At 41.7% G+C, this 27988-nt stretch overlaps 1 pseudogene; it reads right to left on the minus strand.

Annotated features, from left to right (window-relative positions):
• Window positions 1-4485: 4485 nt before the first annotated feature.
• LOC139158916 (peptidyl-prolyl cis-trans isomerase H pseudogene) lies at window positions 4486-5019 on the minus strand (annotated as a pseudogene).
• Window positions 5020-27988: the final 22969 nt, after the last annotated feature.

Consider the following 27988-nt stretch of genomic DNA (forward strand, 5'->3'; position numbering starts at 1 on the left):
CTGACTGGTAGGAAGACAAGAAGTCTTGACTTGCGCACCATCTCAATTCTCTCAATTGCTGTTCACTTGTGGGAATGTGAACCTCATGGAAGATTGATCGAAGAGATCGATTTTCCATCAGCACATAAAACAATTTCCTTCTGAAGATATTAATAGCTTCCAGTAAAGAAGCTCAAGTGAATTGGTATGGCAATTAAAAAGAAGAAGGAGATATATATGTATGTATGTATGTATGTATGTATGTATGTATGTATGTGTATATATATACATACAATATATATATATATATATATATATATATATATATACTATATATATATATATATATATATATATGTCACATGTTTAAGCTGAATTTGAAAATTAAGGGAGACTAGGATAGATCTATTTCGGCCTTATTTTGGCCTCATCAGCTAGCCATACCCACTGGGACTTGAACCTGCAACCTTTGCCTTGTAAGGCAGAGAATTATCCTCTAGGCTACAGTATCCAATCCCTTCAGCTCTGTACTATATATATATATATATATATATAGATATATATATAATATATATATATATATATATATATATATATATAATTGTTTTCATTTAGGTAAGAATAATGACCAGAGACTTTAGCATCTAATGGTGATTAGCATCAACTGATTTTGCAACAGAAATATGTTAACTGAAGTAAGACGACTTATAATATATAATCGAATTAGCATATATGTGCAATAATGGGCAGCCAAAATTTTTACTGCCACACTATTGGTGTGGCTTATTTTGGGGGTGTGGCTTAATGGTCATGTGATTGGGTAGGAGTGGCTTGCCAGCCATGTGGCCAGGTGGAAGTAGCTTGAATGAGCATCATCATTCAAATGAACTGTTAAGTCCTCGACTTACAACCTTGCCAGTTACTTACTGGGTCACACCCCCCACCTCAGGCTGGGTAGCTAGGCAAACAGGTGCTGCCAGAAGCAAAAATGCTGCCCGTGCCGCTTTCATCCATGCCTTCTGCTTGCACCTCAGGCGGGAGGTGACCATGGGAGGCTGAAGGGGAGCTTGTAGGAGAGAGGGAAGCTTGTCTGAGGCCAGGATGGAAGAAAGAGGAAAAAACCAAGGAGCCCAGACATAGTAGCAGCAGCAGGGAAAAAAAGGAGAGCCGAGCCGAACCCAGTAATCCAGGAAGTGACAGCCGCTGATCAGCTGGAGCTGCGAACACATCTTCATTTCCGTCGGTGGAACTGTGTTCCTCCCCTTCCTGCCTGCTGCCCATCCCTGGACTTAGTATATAAACATATACATTAGAAAATTCAATAGAGTTCATATGAATAATTGTGTATAATTGTGTAATTCTTATAACAGTACCAACAAAAAAGACCAGAATGATTTCTTTATCTAGCAGATAAACACTTGTGTATGAGAGTCTAAAAGACTCTGATTCATATAAACCTATACAGGAATTTCCTAACAAAAAAGCATCTTTGCATGTTTCTATGTCACTCTAATGCTATTATATAGAAGAGTATTGGTTGCAGGGACTTTTTTCCATAGATTGTTTTGCAAGATCTACCAAATCTTTTCAAGGAACACCCCCCCCCCTCATTTTTTTTTAATTTCCACTGAGAGGCAGGGTTATTAATACAAAACAGATGCCTGCCCAAAGATCAATGAACCTTGTTTGTGACTTCTTACTTGTTTGCCCAAATACTACATGACAAGTAATAATGGAATGTTTGCATCAACATATCAAATGTGCAAACCCTTTTGAGGATTGGTATATAAGTAGGTGTTATGAGCTGTTACTTCAATTCTAAGCTATTTTAGAATTTCTTGGATTTTCTGTTCCACACTGAAAATTGCATTTCTCTTAACATTGTGTCACCGACAATTACACATTTAACAGTGTTTTCTATATCAGTTCTAAAGATATGAATGATCATTTTAAAATCCTTTTTATACCCCTACATCAGTGGTCCCCAATGTTTTTTCCACCAGGGACCAGTTTCAGCAAGACAATTTTTCTATGGCCCGGTGGGGGCGGAAAGGGGTGTGGTTGGGGGCGGGATTAAGCATGGGTCCTCCCCGCCCCTCTTTCCCACCATTGCCCTGTGGCCGGCAGAACCTGCCCTCTTGCCCAGCGGGGGCTAAGCGCTGGAGACAGGGGGTCAGGCTGGCCCTCCTGCCTCCCCCCAGCCAAAAACGCAAAAGCGCCCCGCGGCAGAAGCCAAAAGAGGCTTGATCCTCTCGGTCCTTCCCGCCCCTCTGTCCCATCCATCGTCCTGTGGCCGGCAGAACCTGCCTCCCGAGGCCTCTTGCCCGGCGGGAGGTGAAGCGCTGGAGGGAGGGGGGTGGCGGCATGAGGGCCGGCAGCTGCTGACTCCACGGACCGGTGCAACATGCCCCGCGGCCCGGTACTGGTCTGCGGCCCGGTGGTTGGGGACCCCTGCCCTACATGAATGGAAAACTATGTTTTTATCAAACAGACAATGTGGCCAAAATAGGGAGTGCCCTATCTAATCCTGTTCCTTTTAACTGCAGTGTACCCCAAGGCAGTGTACTAGGACCAACACTCTTCATACTCTATATAAATTATCTTTGTGATCACATTGCAAGCAACTGTGTTCTCGCTGATGATGTAAAACTCTTCAACACCACCAATAACACTGCTACCCTCCAAAAAGACCTTGACTTTGTGTCAGAATGGTCAAACATCTGGCAACTCCAAATCTCAACCAAGTGCTTTGTCCTACACATTGGCAAAAAAGAATCAGAACACCAAATACAAGCTGAATAGACAAGACCTTGCAGACAACCCTCACTCTGTCAAAGACCTTGGAATACTCATATAAAATGACCTAAGTTCAAAAGCCCTCTGCAATGATATGACCAAAAAAGACTTCAAGAGTTGTTAATCTAATCTTACTTAGCTTCTTCTCCGGTAATATCACACTGCTAACCAGAGCATACAAAACCTTCGAGTATTTATGCATATGTATTGGGGATGTAACAAAGTTCAAAAATTTTGGAAGCAAATACAAATGGAAGTGAATAAAATTACGAATGGTAATTGGAAAATAACCAAGGAAGCAGCATTATTGATTAAAAAATAGTGAGGTAAAAGGATATGAAGAAATCAAAACTGCAGTGATAGAAAGCGCCCAGGCAACCATAGTGCTTGGGTGGAAAGACGATAATAAATGGACGATAAAAAATTGGTGCAGGTACATGGTGGACCACATTCACTATGAAATTATGGAAATTAGATTACATAATGACAATGAAGAGAAATTAGCAGCAACAATGAGGTGGTGGGAGAAGGTTAAAAATTATATATTAACAATATCAGCAAGCGATGCAAATGTAAGAAATAAAATTCAATCACTTTATAATGAATGAACAATGTAACCCAGAGACAAAGCAAATGAAGGATACTTAACTGAATCTTCCCTGGTGAAGGGAATTTTTATTTTTCTGTTTGGTGATGGTACACTTTTATGTTTAAGTTTTTGTTTTGTTTTCTGTAAAACTTTTAAAAAATCAATAAAAATTATATTTAAAAAAAAAACAACACAAAACTTTCCCCAAACCATTCCTTGAATGCAGCTCATCTGTCTGGAACCCACATTGCATATCGGACATAAATACATTATAAAGTGTCCAGAGATACTTTACAAGAAGAACCCTCCACTCCTCTAATTGCAACAGAATATTTAATGCAATCCTAGGCTTAGAAAGCTTAGAACTACGTTGCCTTCAATATAATGTTAGCATAGCTCATAAAATCATCTGCTACAATGTCCTTCCTATCAACAATGACTTCCGCTTCAAACACAACATTACATGAGCACATAACAGATACAAACTCAAAGTAAACCACTCTAAATTTTACTGTAGAAAATACGACTTCAGTAACTGAGTAGTTAATGCCTGGAACTCACTACCTGACTCTGTAGTTTTATCGACAAACCCCTAAAACTTTACTCCAGGACTATCCACTGTTGACCAATTTCTAAGAATTCAGTAAAGGGCAGGCAATGTGCCTGCCATCCCTGTCCTAATGTTTTCTGCTCATTAGTTCCTATCTCATGTATATAGAGTGTTATATCTATGTACACTACCAATACGTACTTGACAAAATAAAATAAAATATAATAATAAAATAAAAATAAATAAAAATACATTGTGGAGTGATCATAAATTGTCAGTTCTCATGCCAATGAAAGCATTCAAATTTTCAAGTAAATAGAAGGGCTTATTTTTAAAAAAGCATGACAGATAGGACAGCAGAGTGGAGAATGTGGAGAATTATCAAAACAGAGGCTTGATTAATGGCTATTGACTATTTCTGCCATATGTAACCCATTTTTCTTTCTTTCTTTTTAAGGAAATATCTTTTATTTACAAAAGGTGAGGAGACAACAGACACATGAAATGTGGGATGAAGGTTAAGGGGTCAGGAACTGCTTGGCACCCTCTGATGAAAACAAAAAACAACAACCTACATCTCTCCACATTGGGCAATCACCACAGGGAGTTTGGGTTTCATATTCGGCCCAGTGGGCATGTTCTCAATTTTCCTCATGACTAGAAGGCCATCAATTATTTTACCAAAAATTTACATTTTCCCATCCAGCCAATCGCACTTGGAGCAGGTGATGAAGAACTGGCACCCGTTGGTCCTGGGACCACTGTTGGCCATGGAGAGCAAGCCGGGTGCCAAATGTTTCAGCTTGAAGTTCTCGTCAGCAAAGGGTCCCTGATAGATGCTGGCCGCTCCAGTCCCATCTCCATTAACGAAATCACCACCTTGGATCATGAAGCCCTTTATAACCCCGTGAAAAGTGCTGCCTTTATAACTGATGGGAACACCATCTTTCCTGAATTCCCCAGTGCAAAATTGCCTGGAGTTCTCCACCATCTTGGGCACCATGTCGGCGAAGATCTCCACCTTCATGCAGCCAACCTCCTGCCTACCGATGGTGACATCGAAGAAGACCACAGGGTTGTTGGGATTGGAAGCCAGGACTGCCATGGCTAACCCCCTCCAACCTAGAAGCAGAAAGCTGTAACCCATTTTTCTATTGTTTAGATTTTGAAATTGACCTCAGCGACAAAATACCAATAAGAAGGAAATTTAGCTTTTTTTTCTTCATTTTTTTCAACTAAGAAAACATGTAATAATATTCAAAGTTAGGGAAAGAATGTGCAACAAAAAGAAAGGGTATCAGATCTGTATTCACTACCCTTGGCAGACTCATATCAATAGATTTGCATGTATTGGTTAAATGCCAGTGGAATCTGTTTTTTCTAACACTTTGATGTGAACTTTACATAGTTATTAGATGTTGTGCAGCGGCGGATTGCTACTATCGCCGCTACCGGTGCACTGTGGGCGCAGCTTTGGTTGTGTTGCATATGCGAGTGCGCTATGCCGTGTGTCCCCAGTGTGTTTTTGCTTCTGTGCATGAGCAGGAAGAAAGAAACACTCTGAATTCTTGCGAGCAAAAACTCATCAAAATCTCACGCACATGTGGGTCCCCTCATGAGATTTTGCTTCTGCGCATACGTCCAAAGCAAAAAATATGGTAGTGCCTAAAGGACTGCCACTGGAACAGCTGCGTGCAACTTGCGCAATTTGGTGGCCACTACTGGTGCACAGTCCACTACCGCACTGGTAGAAACCGTTACTGACATTTTGTAACTTGCATAACAAGTTACATCAAACAAGTCCACTGCTCATGCAGAATTGATTTAACTATACTCCTAACATATTACTAAACGAATCCCCATCACCATAATAACAGCAGAAATGGGAATGTGCCAAAAAAAACATTTTTACTGCATTTGAATCCTTCCAACCCCTAAGCATACACTAATGTGGGTGAGAGGTCCTTGATGCTCTCTGAGCTTGGTTGTTTTCTTACAGAGAGCACTCAGCACCCTTCATTTCAACCCTGAGCTACAGATATTCTTCTTTATTGGTGCCAATGCGGATCACACAACTTTTGCATGACTTTTAATGGGAATACAAGTTCAGCTCTTGTTTAACATTTGCCACAGCTTCAAAATGAAACTTAAAGGAGCAAATGTTAAATGGTTATCAAAATGTGCATGGACTGAAGAATAAAATTGCCAAGAAAATTGCTTAGTACTGCCTGCTAGTACTGGCATTGAAGCAGTGTGGTTTTAATCATTCAAAATTACAGAAGGGATTTCTAAAATCTGATTTGGTCTTTATCTTTCAGAAAAACAAGATGAAGATTGAATACTGGGTTGAAATGGGAAATAGTTTTTCTGCCTTCCACTGAACTATCAGTTGAGCAATTTAAATTGGCAGAATTTAATAAATAATACAAAATAGGAACTCAAAGAAAAAGCAAGTGGCTTTTAATGGTTTAAATATAATCTGTGCTACACAATAGAGAAAATGGCCATGCCTTTTTTGTCATCTTATTTATCTATTACTACAATAAGAGTGCTCAGATCATGAGCTTCTAATTGCAAAATGTAGGCTTCAATTGAAGAAATTAAGGAAAAGCACTAGACCATTCAGGTATGAACTAAATCATATGCCTGATGAATATACAATAGAAATGACAAATAGATTTGAGGAGTTAGATCTGATAGACAGAGTGCCTGAAGAACTATGGATAAGGGTTTGCAACATTGTACAAGAGGTAGCAACTAAAACCATCCAAAAGAAAAATAAATGCAAGAAAGCAAAATGACTGTCTGAGGAACCTTTGCAAGTAATTGAGAAGCAAAAAGGCCCCCAAATTGAATGAAGAATTTCAGAAAATAACAAGGACAGATAATAATGCCTTCTTAAACGAACAGTGCAAAGAAATAGAAGAAAACAATAGAATAGAGAGGGCCAGAGATTTCTCCAAGAATATTGGAGATATGAAGGGAACATTTCATGCAAAGATGGGCATGATAAAGGATCAAAATGGCAGGGACGTAACAGAGGCAGAAAAGATTAAGAAGACATGACAAAATTACACAGAAGAACTATACAAGAATGAGCTTAATTTCCCTGATAACCACAATGGAGTGGTCACTGATCTCAAGCCAGACATCTTAGAACAGTGATGGTGAACCTATGGCATGTGTGCCAAAGGTGTCATGTGGAGCCATATCTGTTGGCACATGAGCCATCACCTTAGTTCATCTCTAATGTACATATGCATGCCTGACAGCTGATTTTCGGCTTGCCGGGAGACTCTGGAAGGGTATTTTTGGCTTCCGGGGAGTCTCTGAGGGGATGGAGGAAGGTATTTTTTGCCCCTAGAGCTTGGGACCACCAGAGTTTGTGAAATGGGCTGTTTCAGGCCTCCGAGGGCCTCCGGATTGGTGGTGGTGGCCATTTTCACCATCCCTAGGCATTGAATTATGGATGTGGGCTCTTGTGCATGCGCAACAGCACATTTACATGCACTTTCAGTACTCAAGAAAAGGAAAGGGGTTGCCATCACTGTCCTAGAATGTGAAGACAAATGGGCCTTGGGAAATCTGAGCAATAACAAAACTAGTGGAGGCGACAGTATCCCAGCTGAGCTATTCAATATCTTAAAAGATGATGCAGTAAAAGTGCTACACTCATTTTGCCAGCAATTTTTGAAAACTCAACAATGGCCATAGAATTAGAAAAAGTCAGCTTATATTAATTATATTCAAAGAAAGGAAAAGCCAAATAATGTTCAAACTATCACCCCATTGCACTCATTTTACATGCTAGTAAAGTTATGCTTAAATTTCTACCAACTAGGCTCCAGCAGTAGGTGGATTGAGAACTACCATAAGTACAGGCAGGATTTTGAAGAGGCAACTAGAGATCAAAATGCCAACATACGCTGGATCAGTAAAAAAGCTAGGGAGTTCCAGAAAACATCTACTTCTGCTTCATTGACTATACTAAAGCCTTTGATTGTGTGGATCACAACAAATTGTGGCAAGTTCTTAAAGAGATGGGAGTACCAGACAATTTTATTTGTTTCTTAAGAAACCTCCATACAGGTAAGAAGCCATAGTGGAAACTGGCCACAGAACCACTGATTGGTTCAAACTGGAAAAAGGAGTCCATCAAGGCTGTATACTATCTTCCTACTTATTTAACTTATATGCAGAGCACATCATGAGAAAGGCGGAACAAGATGAATCATAAATTGGAATTAAGATTGTTGGGAGAAATATCAACAACCTCAAATATGCAGATAATACCACTCTAATGGCAGAAATTGAAGAGGAACTAAAGAGCCTCTTGATGTGGTTGAAGAAGGAGAGTGCACAAGTTGGCTTGAAACTCAACATTAAGAAAAGTAAAATAATGATGTCTGGCCCTTTCAATTCCTGGCAAATAAATGGGGAAGAAATTGAGGTAGGGACAGATTTTATTTTCCTGGGCCTCAAGATCACCACAGATGGGGACTGCAGCCAAGAAATTAAAGGACGCTTGCTCCTGAGGAAGAAAGCTATGACAAATTTATATAGCATACTAAAAAGCAGAGACATCACCCTGCCAACAAAAGTGTGTATAGTCAAGGTTACGCTTTTCCAAGATGCAATGTATGGCTGTGAAAGTTGGACCATAAGAAAGGCTGAAGGCCAAAGAATTGAGGCCAAGAAATTGAGGCTGTGCACCAAAGAATTGCTGGAGAAGACTCCTGTGAGTCCCTTGGACTGCAAGGTAATGAAATCAGTCAGTTCTAGAGGAGATCAACCCTGACTGCTCTGTAGAAGGTCAGATTCTGAAGATGAAACTCAAATACTTAGCCACCTAATGAGAAGAAAGGACTCACTGGAGAAGAGCCTAATGCTGGGAAAGATTGAGGGTAAAGGAAGAAGGGGACAACGGAGAAAGAGGTGGCTGTATGGAGTAGGCATGAGCTTAAATGGACTCCAGGGGATGGAAGAGAACAGGAAAGGCTTGAGGAACATTGCCCATGGGATTGCGATCTGTGAGACACAACTTTGCAACTAACAACATCAACACAATAAGAGTTGGTGGTGTTTATTACCAGCATTGCTAAAATGAATCCCAGAATTTTCCTTGTCATAAGCCTATAACATTACATCATTATTCTCAGAGACTTAATATACGTTAATGAGCCGGGGTGGCGCAGCAGGTAGAGTGCTGTACTGCAGGCCACTGAAGCTGACTGTAGATCTGAAGGTCAGCGGTTCAAATCTCATCAGCGGCTCAAGGTTGACTCAGCCTTCCATCCTTCCGAGGTGGGTAAAATGAGGACACGGATTGTGGGGGCAATAGCCTAGCTCTGTTAAAAAGTGCTATTGCTAACATGTTGTAAGCCACCCTGAGTCTAAGGAGAAGGGCGGCATAAAAATCAAATAAATCAAATAAAATAAATAAATAAACAAACAAACAAACAAATAAATAAATAAATAAATAATAAACAAACAAATAAATAAATACTGAACATGAAAAATGACAGAAAGTAACTCTGAGAGAGAAGGTTTGTTAGAATTTCTTTATTTATTTTTATTTATTTTATTCAGAAAGTTTTAAAAGAAATTCCAGAGTGGGGAAAAAGAAAATCTACAAAAAGAAAAAAAAAGCTAAACAAAATATTTTTTTTTTTAAAAAATGTATATTATGGAAAAAACAAAACAAAAAGTATGCATGCCTGCACATGCGTACACGCACATAAACACATAGCATTTTTACTGATACAGAAATAAAGGGAGACTAGTATAGATCTATTTCAAGCTATTTAGCTCTCATAAGTTAGCCATACCCTTCTAGAATTCGAACTTGGGCTGCTTGCCTTGTGAGGCAGTTGCTTTAACCTCTAAGCCACAAGTGAAAGACAAAGGGAAACATTATGCTTGTACTGTATTTGTATTTGTATTTGTATTTATTAGATTTGTATGCCGCCCTTCTCCAAAGACTCCGGGCGGCTAACAACAATATAAAAAGACAATGTAAACAAATCTAATATTAAAACAATCTAAAAAACCCCAATTTAAAGAACCACTCATACATACAAGCATACCATGTATAAATTCTATAAGCCTAGGGGGAAGGGAAATTTCAATTCCCCCATGCCTAATGACAGAGGTGGGTTATGCTTCCTCCCATATTTGGGTATACCAGGTGATTTGACATGAATACAGATTTATTTATTATTTATTTATTAGACTTCTATGCCACCCTTCTCAAACAACTCAGGATGGCGTACAACATAATAAATACTGTACAGTATACATGTATAGAAATCTAATATTAAAATTACTATAAACAACTAAAAGATTTTAAGACCCCGTTTATCCCCACACAAACATCCACAATCACCAACCACTCATAGCCTCGGATGGAATTATCTTGATACTCATGGCCCCCATGCCCGCCAGCAGAGATGGGTCTTCAAAACTTTGCGAAAAGTCAGGAGGGAGGGGGCGGTGTGTATCTCCAGAGGGAATTCATTCCAAAGGGCCGGGGGCCATCACAGAGAAGATTCTTCCCCTAGGTCCCACCAGATGATCTTGTCTGGCTGACAAGAAGGCAGACTCTGTGGGACCTATCTGGCTGCTGGGGTACATGAGGCAAAAGACGTTCCCATAGGTAATCTAGGCCTAAGCCATGTAGGGCTTTATGGGTCATAACCAGCACTTTGAACTGTGACCGGAGATCAATAGGCAGCCAATGCAGCTCACAGAGTGATGTTGAAATGTGGGCAGGTCTCGGGAGCCCCAGAATGGCTTGCTTGGCTGCATTTTGCACTATTTGTAATCTCCAAACACTTAATAGGCTTCTGGTTGGTCCGGGCGGGGCCTGCTTGCCCTATATAAGGGCGAGCAGGCCCGGGGCTCTCCCTTTTCGCCCGGACTGCAGAGCCTCGAGCAGACACCCGCCCGCCCTCCACTATTTTGCAGTGTGCTTAGGGGTCGCCCTTAGGGGGCCGAATGGGAATTTTTTGCAGTTCTGTCTCTTAGCCGAGCTGTTTTTTCGCCCATTCCACACTGGGGTGATGGATGTGCGGTTAGGGGGTGCTTGCATTTATTAGGTTAATTGGCTTACCTCTGGTCATTTGGGTAGGCAGGTTAGGGGCGGAAAACTGGGGTGTTTTAGCAACCGCGCGTTCTCCCTTGGGCATCTTTGGGGATGATTGACAGGTTCTCCGCAAGCTCATGGAGGGAGTTTCTGCCTGAGCAGCTGGGGGGAACCTGTCTTTGGGTCCTGCACCTTTAATTCCCAGATTCCGGTTAGCCGGTGGGACCCCCCTCATGCACAGCATGGCAGGGTCGCAGGTGACGGCCTGGCCCTCACCTGGACTTGCATCGAGATACGCCCATGAGTTGCCCAGGAATGTTTTTTGGCATAACGTCATTTCCGCCCCGGAAGTAGTTGTTCGACCCTGCAGGTCCATTTCCGGGTCATAGTTGATTATGCTAATTTATGCAAAGTATTGAATAAATTATGCAAATTTATGTTAATAAAAATGACCCAATTTAAATCCAGCTCTTGTGTCCGTGTCGTTACTCCGTCTCTCCAGCAATGGCAGCGCCGGACTTACCCGGCAGGCAGGCTTTGCTGGAGGGACCGGGAGACACGGTCCCTCATGGCGGCCGCCATTTTGGATCCCGGGCGAAGTCTCGCGATGCGAGACTTCGCTCGGGAGATCAGGGCCTGATTGGCCAGGCTCCTGATTGGTCCGGGCGGGGCCTGCTTGCCCTATATAAGGGTGAGCAGGCCCGGGGCTCTCCCTTTTCACCCGGACTGCTGATCTGAGCAGACACCCGCCCGCCCTCCACTATTTTGCAGTGTGCTCAGGGGTCGCCCTTAGGGGGCCGAATGGGAATTTTTTGCAGTTCTGCCTCTTAGCAGAGCTGTTTTTTCGCCCATTCCACACTGAGGTGATGGATGTGCGGTTAGGGGGTGCTTGCATTTATTAGGTTAATTGGCTTACCTTTGGTCATTTGGGTAGGCAGGTTAGGGGCGGAAAACTGGGGTGGTTTAGCAACCGCACGTTCTCCCTTGGGCATCTTTGGGGATGATTGACAGGTTCTCCGTAAGCTCATGGAGGGAGTTTCTGCCTGAGCAGCTGGGGGGAACCTGTCTTTGGGTCCTGCACCTTTAATTCCCGGATTCCGGTTAGCCGGTGGGACCCCCGTCATGCACAGCATGGCAGGGTCGCAGGTGACGGCCTGGCCCTCACCTGGACTTGCATCGAGATACGCCCATGAGTTGCCCAGGAATGTTTTTTGGCATAACGTCATTTCCGCCCCGGAAGTAGTTGTTTGACCCTGCAGGTCCATTTCCGGGGCATAGTTGATTATGCTAATTCATGCAAAGTATTGAATAAATTATGCAAATTTATGTTAATAAAAAATGACCCAATTTAAATCCAGCTCTTGTGTCCGTGTCGTTACTCCGTCTCTCCAGCAATGTGGAGACCAATTGTTGTGATACAGTACATCTGTACCATTCTCTGGCTTTCCACAATAGTTCAGGAGCTTATGGTGTTTTCTCTTTGCATCAAAACCTTGCTATTTCTGATCTAATCCATCAGTCAATGTATTTTATTCTCCCCTTTGCTTTCATTCAAAATTAAACAGTTTGTTTTTGTTTTAAACAAAATCCTTTAAAAAGAAAAGATAAGATATAGCAGAATATGTTTCTTCCTTACTCTTTAACCAGCAGCAACTGAAGAGCTAATAAATGCATCTGGGGATAGAGCTCCACAACTTTGGGTCCTAGAGAGGACAATATGAATTGCCAAAATCCCTACTTCCTTATCATCTCTGGGAAGTTACACCATAATGCATTTGTTATCTGCCAATTTCCTTTTTTGAAAAAAATGTCCTTATCTCATATATAGAAACATAGAAACATAGAAGTCTGACGGCAGAAAAAGACCTCATGGTCCATCTAGTCTGCCCTTATACTATTTTCTGTATTTTATCTTAGGATGGATATATGTTTATCCCAGGCATGTTTAAATTCAGTTACTGTGGATTTATCTACCACGTCTGCTGGAAGTTTGTTCCAAGGATCTACTACTCTTTCAGTAAAATAATATTTTCTCATGTTGTTTTTGATCTTACCCCCAACTAACTTCAGATTGTGTCCCCTTGTTCTTGTGTTCACTTTCCTATTAAAAACACTTCCCTCCTGGACCTTATTTAACCCTTTAATATATTTAAATGTTTCGATCATGTCCCCCCTTTTCCTTCTGTCCTCCAGACTATACAGATTGAGTTCATTAAGTCTTTCCTGATATTTTATGCATTTTATGCTTAAGACCTTCCACCATTCTTGTAGCCCATCTTTGGACCCGTTCAATTTTGTCAATATCTTTTTGTAGGTGAGGTCTCCAGAACTGAACACAGTATTCCAAATGTGGTCTCACCAGCATTCTATATAGCGGGATCATAACCTCCCTCTTCCTGCTTGTTATACCTCTAGCTATGCAGCCAAGCATCCTACTTGCTTTCCCTACCGCCTGACTGCACTGTTCACCCATTTTGAGACTGTCAGAAATCACTACCCCTAAATCCTTTTCTTTTGAAGTATTTGCTAACACATAACTGCCAATACAATACTCAGATTGAGGATTCCTTTTCCCCAAGTGCATTATTGATATATTTACATACATTATATATCCAAAGCATGCTGACCTTGCCAATTTTCTGTCCCCAGGAATCCATAAATGCATTGAGACATTCATTCAATTGAAACTGTACTCACAACTAAACTCAAGCCCTTTTCCAATACACAAAGAATGATCTCCTGGGCAACCACCAAGGGATTTGCATGCCCTTGGTGTCCTTGCTTCATGAATTGCAAAATAAATGAGTTAAAAGCAGCCCTTACTAGGTATTAATCAAACCTGTGATTCCTGTCTTGTTTAATCTAAGACATTCTGTAAGGCATTTGAGCTTGGCTACCTCCCCGCATCTCAGGTTAATCACATGCTGCCTAGTTTTTATGTTAAACAAATTAAATCTTACTTTCCTTCCAGCCTTTTCCTATACTGATCTGCCAAGGAAGGTGATGGCTTAGAACACGCTGCAATGGATCTGAACATACTGGTGCAGATGAGTTTTGAATAGCATATACCAACTCATATAAAGTTAAGATCTCATTGGTTCCTCTTGACTTTTCTTTGGCGTAGCTCTTGTACAGCAGCTGAGACATCTGGTATAACATATAAAAAAAGTGTGCGCTGTTCCTAGCTCCATTTCCAAGTCTGGCATACTCTGAACCCTCCTTAAAAGTTTTTCCTCAAGAGCTGTGTACAAATAGTTTGTTTAATACTCTCCAGCCTTGCTGAAAATGGAGAAATGATGAGAGGGAGTAGTCTGGTTATTCTCAGAGGAGATATTCTCAAAGAATAACTATATAATAGTGTATATATTACATCCTTTATAATGGATAAAATGAGGTAGGACTAATATTTATTGCCAGTCCTGCAAAGACCCTTAAATATATTCTCATATGCCTTTAGGCCTGACTTCTCTTTTCTACTACAGATTTGCTTTTTTTCCAGTGAATATTACAGAAGTGGAGTATGCAAATCAATGCAAATTCATTATTTTTTAGTGATTGTTTTGCAGTGCAAAATTTGGTTTGCAGAAAATGTATTTCCAGATGTTTTTTTTTAATGAAATATCTAGATATAGATTCATTGCAGGGGTGGGTTCCTCCCAGTTCAGACCGGATCACCCTAACTGGTAGTGACTTGCTGATGACATCACAATGGTGTCACGGATCCGGTTCGGTTGGTGCCAGTCTGTGGCTACCACCATCTCTTTTGGGGGGGATTTTTTTTCTGAATTTTTTACATTTTCTGCAACCAAATTTTGCACTGCAAAACAATCGCTAAAAAATAATGAATTTGCATTGATTTTCACACTCCACTTCTGTAATATTAACTGGAGAAGCAGCAAATCCATAGTAGAAAAGAGAAGTCAGGCCTAAAGGCATATGGGGATATATTTAAGGGTTTGGAAGTTTTTTCTTCTGCTGCTGCTTGAAAAAGGACCAGGGGTGAGCAGCAGGCAAGACGGGGTGGAACACAGTTCCACCGGTGGAAATGAAGATGTGTGCACAGCTCCAGCTGATTGGTGGCTGTCACTTCCTGGATTACTGGTCTCGGCTCAGCTCTCCTTTTTTCCCCTGCTGCTGCATCTGCGCTCCTTGCTTTCTTCCTCTTTCCTACTTCCTGGCCTCAGATGAGCTTTCCTCCCTCCTGCCCGGCTCCCCTCCAGCCTCACGTGACCACCTACCGCCTGAGGTGCAAGCAGAAGGCATGTGTGGAAGTGGCGCTGGCAGCATTTATGCTTCTGGCAGCACCCCTTCGCCTAGCTACCCAACCTGGGTAGGTCGGTCGGGGGCAACCCAGGAAGGAGAGCATGGGAAACGTAAAGCAAATTGTCTCCCCAGAGAGTGACACTGGTAAGGTTGTAAGTCAAGGACTTAACAGTTCCCTTGAACGATGATCATTCAAGCCACTTCCACCTGATCACATCGGTGGCAAGCCACTCCTACCCAGTTACATGACCATTAAGCCACACCCACAAAATAAGCCACACCCACAGCGTGGCAGTAAAATTTTTGGCTGCCCATTACTGCATACTGCCCACCCAAAGCACAGCTGATCAGCTCCTCAGCTGTGTTTCAGGCCGTTTACATCTACTGAGTATGTACAGAAGCATAATTACATGAGGACACCTGCATGGATGCATAAAATGCCTCAGTGTGTACCCATGGCAAAGGTAAGTGGAACCCATCCCTGATTAATTGGGCTATTTTTTTTAAAAAAATCTCTATTTATTCATAGCTTCTTGAAGTTCTGAAGAAATCCTTGAATGAACAAGTGACTAGGCTTAATTAAGCAAATGTATGGTTATTCCAATAAGTGTTTACAAGAGAATTAGCTTTGGCCACTCTTGTGAAGATATAATATACAGCAGGAGCCCTCAAATCCTGTATGTATAGCCCACTCCCTGGCTGTGAACTATTCAAAACTGGGCCACCCAAAGTAAGAGCACACATGTATTCCCCTCTTATGCAAGCAACAGGCAAGTACCTGCAGGCACACTCCATTTGCACAAGTGGCAGGTGCCCGTGCCCACCGCTTGTGCAAATAGAGCAACATGCAGACCCACCACTCATAAAGAACCATCTCCTCTCCTCCTTCTCTCCTTTGGTCCACAAAGCAGGACAGGTTGGGGAACTCTGATATACAATATATTCTCAAGATGTTCGGCTACCTGGCATATCCAGATCGTGCAGAATGCAGCTGCGAGAGCAATCATGGCCTTTCCTAAATATGCCCATGTCACACCAACACTCCGCAGTCTGCATTGGTTGCCGATCAGTTTCCAGTCACAATTCAAAGTGTTGGTTATGACCTATAAAGCCCTTCATGGCACTGGACCAGATTATCTCCGGGACTGCCTTCTGCCGCACGAATCCCAGCGACCAGTTAGGTCCCACGGAGTGGGCCTTCTCCGGGTCCCGTCAACTAAACAATGCCATTTGGCGGGACCCGGGGGAAGAGCCTTCTCTGTGGTGGCCCCAGCCCTATGGAACCAACTCCACCCAGAGATTAGAATAGCCCCCACCCTCCTTGCCTTTCGTAAACTCCTTAAAACCCATCTCTACCATCAGGCATGGGGGAACTGAGATATTCTTTCCCCCTAGGCTTCTACAATTTATGCATAGTATGTTTGTATGTATGATTGGTTTTATAACAAGGGTTTTTAGCTGTTTTTAGTATTGGATTGTCACATGTTGTTTTTACCACTGTTGTTAGCGGCGCCGAGTTCATGGAGAGGGGCGGCATACAAATCCAATGAATGAATGAATGAATGAATGAATGAATGAATGAATGAATGAATAAATAAATAAATAAATAAATAAATATTTTTGGAAAGTAACTTTGATTTTTTAAAAAGGGAGAATGGATGAACAGTTTTTGTTCCAACTAACTTTCATGTGGCAACTCAGGTTTTGTGGCAACTTTTCCTTTAAATTCTTAGGCGGGAGGCTGGAATTCATGCACATTCAGTTTTGTCACCTGAGACATCTCCAAAACAGAATCTAAACAATGGCTAAGAAATGATTCATATGCAAATAAAGTCCCGTTGGTTTTGGAAAGTCTGCATGCTCCTTCTGAGGAACTCAGTTGTTGTCTTTTGGCTGAAAAATACCACTGTGAATATGATTAATTCTTTACACAGTCTTTGTGGCACTTTTACTCTATGGCAATCAATGTGCTTTTTATTCTCAAGCAAATAAATAATGAATAAAAGCAGAATGACCTTCTTGGAGCAATAATTCCAGAATTGTTTCTATTCTCTTAAGATGGATATGAAAAGCTATGCGCATGAAAAATACACACAGAAAGTAAAGAACAGGAGCATTCCCAAAAGATAGTAGTATTGAAAGGCTTCTAGCTAAATATTTTGATTTTTTATTTTGTAGTTTTCCATGGTTCTTGAGCAAATTAATTAAAAAGTAGATTATTTGTCTGTCCCAGGCCAAGCACACAAAAACACACCAAGAACTATTGCAAACTTTACTGATAGGTTTTGCAAAGTTTTTTAAATAAATCAAAGAAATCAAAGAAACACATACCCAGGAGAGAAACAGATCCCCAAGAATTTTAATCCTAAACAGAAGGCACAAGAGTGATCAAAGTCCAATGGTCCAAATGTTAAAGAAGGTTCAGCAGCTGGTCTAGAATCAAAATCATGGTGTTTTAAATCAGGAATCAAGGTAGCAGAGATCAGTTCCACCTGGTTTGGGTGAAGTGATAATGTATATTTTTGTGTGACTATTTGCAATATGAATGTAAACATATGGCATATATACATAGGATTAAATAGTATATTTTGGATGTTCAGTAGTAGTAAATAGGAAAATTGTATCTTGTTGCAGCCTTTGAGGTGAGGAGAGGCCAAGTACCCTAATTCTAGATGTGAATGACATGAAGTTGGCCACGCCCAGTCACATGGCAACCCAGCAACCCTCCATCTAGTCACATGACTGCCAAACCACTCCCACCTAGTCACATGACCATCAAGTCACTCCCACCCAGCCATTTGACCATCAAGACAAACCTACAAAATAAACCGTACCCACTGACTGGTAGTAAAAAAAAAATTGGAATCCACCCCTGATTTAAACCCTTGTGAAAAATATGATATCTGGATGAAGCTGATTATTTGGATTTTCTGGTCTTCTGTTAAGTCTGTTTTAATCTTCTGCTTGATGTTTTCTCCTAGATCAGAGGAATTGGTTTTCTGTCTTTTTTAACAAGCATTTGTTTTGCAACACATATTGGAAAATGTTGTATTATTTGATTCACAGCTCCTTTATGTAGGTTGCATTCAGATAGGTTATCTGTAAATCATATTCTTCATTGCCCTTTGGTTAGCAATTTAGAACTAAGAAAGGCTGTATTTAACCTAGAGGAATAGAGCCAGTAACACCTCTGCTATTTCAGATAATACTTTATTTAGCCATTCCTCAAAGCTTCCATGTACTATAAGATGCATCTACTTTTACCTTATTCTCAGAATTCTTGTTGATTTTGCATTTACTTTCTTATTACAAACTGGCAAAAGGCCTTCATGTGTTGTGGTAAGTATTTTCTGTAATATAAATGTGTATGTGTGTTTTAGGTTATTGACCAGTGATGGCTAACCTTTTATTATTATTATTATTAATCAGATTTGTATGCCGCCCCTCTCCGCAGACTCGGGGCGGCTCACAGCAATCGCCATACAATGTAAACAAATCCAATATTTAAATTAATTTTAAAACACCACGAGTTAAAACCAATCATACACACTAGCATACCATACATAAATTTTGTAAGCCTAGGGGGAAGGGAACATGTCAATTCCCCCATGCCTGACGACAGAGGTGGATTTTAAGGAGCTTACAAAAGGCTAGGAGGGTGGGGGCAACTCTGATATCTGGGGGGAGTTGATTCCAAAGGGTCGGGGCCGCCACAGAGAAGGCTCTTCCCCTGGGTCCCGCCAAACGACATTGTTTAGTTGACGGGACCCGGAGAAGGCCAACTCTGTGGGACCTAACTGGTCGCTGGGATTCGTGCGGCAGAAGGCGGTCCCGGAGATATTCTGGTCCGGTGCCACGAAGGGCTTTATAGGTCATAACCAACACTTTGAATTGTGACCGGAAACTGATCGGCAACCAATGCAGACTGCGGAGTGTTGGTGTGACATGGGAAAATTTAGGAAAGCCCATGATAGCTCTCGCAGCTGCGTTCTGCACGATCTGAAGTTTCCGAACACTTTTCAAAGGTAGCCCCATGTAGAGAGCATTACAGTAGTCGAGCCTCGAGGTGATGAGGGCATGAGTGACTGTGAGCAGTGACTCCCGGTCCAAATATGGCCGCAACTGGTGCACCAGGCGAACCTGGGCAAACCTTCTCATTGCTGTGTGCCAAAAGCGCACAGACACATCTATAATGCAATGCGTACGTGACCCCTCCACACACACACTGCATGTGTGTGTGAGACCCCCCCATGCGCTCCACTCCATGCATGCATGTGCATCCCTGTGCCACTGCAGATGTGCATATGACCCTCACATGTGCCCCACCCCATGCATTTATGCATGACCCATGCATGTGTACATGATACTCACATGTATATGCTGCACTCCTATGTATGTGACCTCATGTCTGTATCCCCATGCATGTGTATGCATCTCTTGCATGTGACGTATCTCCGTGCATGCACAGCAGAGACCCCAAAATCAGCTGGCCAGTGGGAGGCATGTGTAGATGTGCAATGGACTTGCATGCCTGCAGAGAGGGCTCTGCATACCACCTGTGGCATGCATGCCATAGGTTCGCCATCATGGTTATAAACGGGTAGGCAAAGTTGGCTCTTTTATGACTTGTGATCTTCAACTCCCAGAATTCCTGAATCAATCATGCTAGCTCAGGGATTCTGGGAGTTGAAGTCCACATGTCATAGAAGAAAAGCCAACTTTGCTTACCTCTGGACAATATCATTAAATTCTGAAAACTGCAGATATCAGTAGGCACTTATGTCTTAAATTCTCCTACTAATTACCAAGAAAATTTTGATGGTATATAATTTTTAACTGTTTTTAAAAAGAACTTATCTATAATAATCTAATTTAGGGAGCATTTGGGTGTCATGACATAGAGATAGTTCATTTGATAATTATTCAGTTGGCCTACATCAGAGGTCTTCAAACTTGGCAACTTTAAGACTTGTGGATTTCAACTCCCAGAATTCTCGAGCTGGATGGAGAATTCTAGGACTTGAAGTCCACTATAGAAAGGCTTCTGTTTTTCTATTATATTTTCCTGGTGCTTGATAATTTTAAATATGTTTTTTTTTTCAACTCTTTCTCATTTTTTAAAAAATGTATCCAGCCATTAGGTTTGGGGTCATGTAACTTTTCATACTAAAGGTGGTATGCATTTGATTCGTAAATCCTTTCAATGTTCTTGAAATAAAAGTTCCCATGGTATTTCATTCTATGGATACCAGCCAGGTTATGAATATAAATAAATCAGACTATTTTATAGTATTTTACCTTTCAGTTGCTGAGGTGTACAGTATCAGGGCTTTTTTCAGGAAGCTTAGTATTTCTACAATAAGGGATAGAGCAGAGCTTTGAGCTGGCTTTTTCATTAAATAATGCCACTTCATCTGTTTTTGGAATTAATTCTGGGTATAATCTACCATTCTTTCTTTTGGCCAGAACTTTCAAAAAGGGCTCTACTGTTTTTATGGTCCATTATTTTATATGTGAACATCTCCCATTCAACTTTTGTGGCATATGCTATGTGACTATTTTGAGACTATATAATAGCTATATAGATATGAATGTAGCCAACTCTGAAACTTCTGATTTATTACATAATAAGTAATAAACTTGGTAAGCAAATGTGAAATAATAGGGACATTTATCCCTCCCCTGGGAGCAGCAATATCTTCATTCTAATTGCTAATATCTAATAGTAGCTAATGTAGGATATAAGAAAATTCAAAAATAAAATAGTATATAGAAATTTATATAAATGTAGGAGATTTAATTCTGCCTGGGCAAGGGGGTTGGACTGCATGATCTGCAGAGTCCCTTCCAGCCTGAACTTGTTAAACTTTAGTGATAGTTGGAGAAAATACATGCTGAACAGTTGTTCTTTTGTTAGTTAGAAAGGGACCCAACTAAAAGGGGGATTCCTTAATGCCAAGGCAAGGGAGATAAGAAAATGCTGTCCTTGCAAAATATTTTATGGGCAATAATGGGAAGATGTTGATGAACATGTCAGAGATGCTGTTCCTCTGAGGCCTTATGGAGTAGCTGTGATTGGTGACTGTATCCAATAGAAGGGGCATGGGGGGGGCGTTGAGATAGAGACTATAAAATGTAATGCTTTTGAAATTTTAACTGTGGCTTTTGGCTTAAACTGCTATCATATTGTTATTGTTATTGTTATTGTTATTGTTATTGTTATTGTTATTGTTATTGTTATTGTTGTTGTTGTTGTTGTTGTTGTTATCGTTATCGTTATCGTTATCATTATCGTTATATCACAGCGACTGGTCAGGTCCCACAGAGTCGGCCTCCTCAGGGTCCCGTCAACCAGACAATGTCAGTTGGTGGGGCCTAGGGGAAGAGGCTTTTCTGTGGGGGGGGGGGGGGGGCGGCCCTCTAGAATCAGATTCCCCCAGAGATTCACACTGCCCCCACCTCTTGCCTTCCGTAAAAGTCGAGAGACCTATTTATGTCACCAGGCCTTGGACCATTAGATCCTAGCCCTCCCGACCAACAAATGTCTTAGTATGTTTGTGTAGTGAATGGTGGCAAATGTTTTTTAAACTATATTGGAGCTTTTTAAATCTTTTAGTTACATTAATTGGATTTTTACTAGTATCATGGATATAAATATTATTATATCTTTACATACCTCCAATATGTACTTGACAAAACAAACAAACAATTAAACAAACAAATAAATAAATAAATAAGCTCATAACTTATGTATCTTATACTTTTCTATTTTTGAGGCTACTGATTAAATTCAGCAGGAAATGGTAGCATTTCATACTGTACTGGCAGGACTAATACCTTTTGGCATATGTTTGTCTTTATTACCTGATCACTCTTGGCTAAGAACATTATTAGCATTTTTGGCATCACCATTATAATTAGTGGATTGGCTTACTTTCAATGCAGTTGTTTGTTTTTTTCTTTGTCTGTTGGAGAGTAAGATTTCTAGAAGTATAAAAAAACAGATAAAGGAGACTGAGGGACTTTGAAATCTAAAAAAGCTAAACTAAACTATCTCAGGGACCACCTTCTGCTGCACGAATCCCAGCGACCAGTTAGGTCCCACAGAGTGGGTCTTCTCCGGGTCCCGTCAACTAAACAATGCCGCTTGGTGGGACCCAGGGGAAGACCCTTCTCTCTGGCGGCCCCGGCCCTCTGGAACCAACTCCCCCCAGAGATTAGAATTGCCCCCACCCTCCTTGCCTTTCGTAAGCTTCTTAAAACCCACCTTTGCCGCCAGGCATGGGGGAATTGAGATACTCTTTTCCCCTAGGCCTTTACAATTTTATGCATGGTATGTCTGTATGTATGTTTGGTTTTTATAATAATGGGTTTTTAATTGTTTTTAGTATTGGATTATTATTATATGCTGTCTTATTATTGCTGTTAGCCGCCCCGAGTCTCCGGAGAGGGGCGGCATACAAATCCAATTAACAATAATAATAATAATAATAATAATAATAATAATAATAATAATTGCTTATAGCATGTTTTTAGCTCACGAAAGGTGTCTTTATGGCATAACTGTTGCATAATAATGGATATTGTTGAATAATAATCAGGATTCTGTAGTCCTCTTAAAAATAATAAAATCCTCCCTGTAAAGCTTTGCATTCTCTTATATGAGAATGCATAGCAAGACCTTTTATATGAGAATGCTGCTAAATGATAATTACCTTGCTGGTTAATCAGTGAATACAAGTAGAAACAAACCTGTGCAAGTGGAAATTTTCTAAACAGAAGGCAGGAAATGCTGCTTCTGATGTGGCTTAATTGTGATGCTCCTTTCCAATGTTTCAAACTCTTCTTGTTTGCCTATATTTCCTAATTGGAATCTTTCTGATTGCCCTTAGCTTAGACAACTTTCCTCCAGGGGTATCTATAAGGAGGTAAAAAAAAAAAAATCAGAATAGCAGTGCAATCAAGTTCCTGCCTCTTTTAAATGACTGTTGCATACACTGCAGGAACATGAAAAGAAGCAAGCTTCCATTTATGTTAGTGGTTTTCAACCTTTCTAATGTCGCGACCCTTTAATACAGTTCCTCATGTTATGGTGACCCTCAACCATAAGTCTAGCGCCAATTCTCCCAACAGAGCTTTAAGCAGATTGGCAGGAAGGTCAGAGGGACATCCCCATGGTAAACACCTGGTATTAGTTGGATTGTAAAAATACATTCCAAGGTGCCAGAATAAAAATTTAAGTTCCTAACCTCATGGGGAATTTGTCTTTTCCCATGGTTTTAGGCAACTCCTGTGAAAAGGTCGTTCGACCTCCAAAGGGGTCCCGACCCCCAGGTTGAGAACCAATGATTTATGTGATTGCAACACCATTTTTTATTCTCATAGGGGCAGAGCAATAGAATCTTAAAAATATGTCTAAACCCCTTATTGCCTCCTTTTAAAAACAACAAATCAAAGTCAGGTTTCTTTCACACACTTTCTAGGTTTCCAGGTCTAAACAACATTTTTTCCCCCTTTCCCTCCTTCTCCTCAAGTGTAGAGCTAGATTCTTCTGAAATGAGTTTACAGATATGTTTTTTGAATTGTTATCTTCCAAGACATTTCTAAATTCATATATATCTTTAAATATGGCTTTGTATATTTTATGAGCTTGGAACTGTCACACAACATTTGAAGTGTAGAATCAGACTATTCTGTTCCAATTAGCCCAGTTGTCCAAAATAAGTAAGTCAATCTCACCTTCTCAAAGATCAAGTTCTTCTTCAAATACCCTTTTGAAAGCTAAATGTCTCTTCTTCAGAGTGGGGATGAAATCTGATTAGCCAATAAAATCTTACCTAGATGCAAGAAGGTACAAACAAAAGAAATGAAAATCAGCTTGAATGACACATGGTAATCAAGCTGTCGCAGGAGGGTGGAAATGGAATCACAGCTTGATTTGACAGTATGAATTTCTTGTAAGAAATCTACAGCATTCTCCTCAGGTGCTAACAACATAACACTTGCTTAAGATGAAAATGTAGTATCACTAATACCACCGCTTTTTGTTCTGAGATCAGAGACTGGTTCTTGATATTTGTGAAAGAAATAGGGCATTGGAACATCCACTCATTTCCCTCATGAAATATTGTTAAACTCATTAAAACACATTTAGCTTTGCTCAGAATTCCCCTACTAATTAATCTAAATAGGCAACTGTAAATTTACATTCTTTTGTTGGTGATGATAAGCTAAAATGGCAAGAATACTAGTTATTACAAAGTTTTATGTTGCATTCATATTGTTTGTGTTGTATTGAGTAACACTTTGAAATAATGAGTTGTGATATTAAAAATAATTAAGTAATAAAAAGAGTACTGTTATATTAATTACACTCTCCATTCCAACAAAATATTTGCTGAAAATTCAAAGAAGAATTCTGTACTAACCAATCATCTATAACAGAGGTCCCCAACCGCCGGTCCGCGGACCGTTGGGGTTTTTCAGCCGGTCCGCGCCAGTTTTTTCAGCCGGTCCACGCCGGTTTTTCAGCCGGTCCGCGCCGGTTCAGCCGGTCCGCGCCGCCGCTGACTGGCGCTGGAATTTGAAATGAGAAGTGTTACTGCTCTACAAACATAGGGCAGCAACAGTTCCTTAAGGAAAGGCAGGAAACAAAGGGGCCAATTGCAGGCCCGCTTTCTTCCCTGCCCCTTAAATCCCAGATTTTCTCCTCCCCGCCCCCCGGCAGCCAAACGTTGTTTAGCAGCCGGTGAGTAAGGTAAGAAAATCATCCGGGAGGGAGGGGCTGGGCCTGGCAGTGCAGCTCGCTGCCAGGCCTCTCCTCTAACCATCCGTGGGGTGGGGCACTGGGGTTGGGGGCCACGACCGGTGGCTGTGGAAAGTTAACAGGCCTAGTGGCGCAGCCGGCGCTAGGCCTCTAAGCATCCGTGGGGGGGGGGGCGACCACGGGCTTCCAAAAGGCAAGCGGCCTAGCCTCTTGCTGCCCGTGGAGGGGGGACGCCGATGCCAAAAGGCAAACGGCGCGCCCCGCCGCTTAGGCTTTTGTTGCTTCTGGAGGGGTGGGCGCCGATGCCGAAAGCCTCAGCGAGGTTTGGCTGCCGGGGGCGGGGAGGATTAAATCCTCCCCCCTCCAGGAGCAGCAAAAGCCTAAGCGGCGGGGTGCGCCCTTTGCATTTTGGCATTGGCGCTCTCCCCTCCAGGAGCAGCAAAAGCCTCAGCGACGGACCGCGTCGTTTGCCTTTCGGCTCCATCGCTGAGGCTTTTGCTGCTCGTGGAGGGGAGAGCGCCAATGCCGAAATGCAAAGGGCGCACCCCGCCGCTTAGGCTTTTGCTGCTCGTGGAGGGGGGGTTGGCGGTGCCGATACCAAATGCTTTCCCTCCACGGTGGGGGGTGCAGGGCAGGTGCAGGCAGCCCCAGGAGACAAAGAGTGAATGAGAGAAAGGAAAGAGAGAGAAAGGGAGGGAGAGAAAGAAGGAGTGAGAGATAGAAAGGATAGAGAGAAAGAGGGAATGAGAGAAAGGAAAGAGAGAGAAAGGGAGGGAGAGAAGGAAAGAGTGAGAGATAGAAAGGATAGAAAGAGGGAATGAGAGAAAGGAAAGAGACAGAAAGGGAGGGAGAGAAGGAAAGAGTGAGAGATAGAAAGGATAGAAAGAGGGAATGAGAGAAAGAGGAAATGAAGGAAATGAACCCCACCCCCATATGACCAAAGCCCCCACACACACACACACACCGGGCCATGTTAAAGCCGGTCCCTGGTGCAAAAAAGGTTGGGGACCTCTGATCTATAATACCACAAAATACAATGGGAGCTATTTTAAAATTCAGGTATCACAACTTTAGAAAAAATGCTTTTAATAATAAGGTCAGTTTTATAAAATATACATGTACAGTGCCAAAGAGGTGACACCAAATGTATCTAATCACACTAATTGCTTCTGTCATAAACTGACTGTGAGTGGGGTCAGGGGAACCCGAGCAGGGGAAAAACTCAGAAAAGTTTGTAGCAGTAACACGGTTAAAACAACTGTACTTTCCACTACATGGGAGAACCAAGAAAAGCAACCTTTATTCCCAGTTCTACATCAAATCTCAGAACAATTTATGTAACAAAATTAACCTACAGATGCTCTAAGAGCCCCCACGAGCATACATAGAAAAATTAACACATTGTTGCTGAGGCAGCTCAGTTTATAGTTAATTCATATCAAAGACTAGCCAAAGGGTTGACAACCTCATCCTTTGAGTTCAGCCTACTCTCTCACTGAACGGTCATAATGACCTAGAATGAGCTGATCTATTGGGAGTAGTACACCAGCTGATATTAAACAAATAACTAAATCCAAAGTACTGACTCAATTGCTTAAAATAACGCGCACACACACCCCATAGCACACAAAGGGAGCTCCAACATGTCTCCCCTGGCATCAGAGAGAACTTTATCTCAGCACCTACAGGTTTGAGTCTAGTATGAGTCAGAGAAAAGGAGAGTACAGTGGTACCTCATGATACGAACCCCTTGCCATACGAACAACCCGAGATATGAACCCGGGGTTCAGATATTTTTTGCCTCTTCTTACGAATGTTTTCCGTCTTATGAACCCGCCCACTCCACCTGGCTGTTGCTTTTTGAAACAGCCAGGGGGCTTCCCAGCGTCCTCCTGAACCCGAACGCCAAACCTGAACTTCCGGGTTCGGCATTCAGGAGGCCGCCAAGAAGACCCCCAACTGTTTCAAAAGACAACAGCCGGGCGGCGGGGTTTCTCGGCGGCCTCCTGAATGCCGAACCCAGAAGTTTGGCAAAAGTTCGGGTTCAGGAGGCTGCTGAGAAGCCCCGCCGCCCAGCTGTTGCTTTTTGAAACAGCTGGGGGTCTTCTTGGCGGCCTCCTGAACCCAAACGCCAAACCCGAACTTCCGGTGTTTGGTGTTCGGGAGGCCGCCGAGAAGCCCCCCGGCTGTTTCAAAAGGTGACAGCCAGACGGCGGGGCTTCTCGGTGGCCACCTGAACCTGAACTTTTGCCGAACTTCGGGGTTGGGCATTGGGAAAACGCTGAGAAGCGCCCGGCTGTTTCAATTTTTTTGTGTTTTTTTGTTGTTGCATGCATTAATTCATTTTTCATTGTTTCCTATGGGAAACAATGTTTCACCTTACGAACTTTTCGTCTTATGAACCTCCCCCGGGAACCAATTAGGTTCATAAGATGAGGTATTACTGTACATGTAAAAAATATAGTACCAATCCAGCATGATATAATTTTAGTTTCATTTTTCAAATTGACCATCTCAACTCTTTGAGGCCTCATCCTTGCACAGAGTCATGCTGGTTCTCATCAAAGAATCAAAACCTGAAGCTAATAAATAAAATAATATGCAGTTCAAATTCAAATTAATAGAATATGGTCCCCCATCGGATCCTATTGATGACTCACAAGCTACATCTCCAGATACCATCAAATAATATATCGGTGCTTATTCCAGAATTGTATCCATAGGGACCAAAATGTGTCTATTTATGAACAGCGTTTGTTAGTTTCCAATTTGCCAAAGCTCTCTGCCACTGAATTTCTGAAAAAATCCTCATTGCTGAAGAAGCCTCATTCTGAAGCTGCGCCATCTTGCTTTCTTTTATCAAGACAGTCAGAGTCTAAGCTCATCTTTAAGGATTTTGCAAAACACCATCTATATTGAAATTCTGAATCTTCCTGAAATCTAAATCTGATTTCTGGGAAG

Source organism: Erythrolamprus reginae, chromosome 2 (genome assembly GCF_031021105.1).
Source record: "Erythrolamprus reginae isolate rEryReg1 chromosome 2, rEryReg1.hap1, whole genome shotgun sequence".
NCBI classification, from domain to species: domain Eukaryota; kingdom Metazoa; phylum Chordata; class Lepidosauria; order Squamata; family Dipsadidae; genus Erythrolamprus; species Erythrolamprus reginae.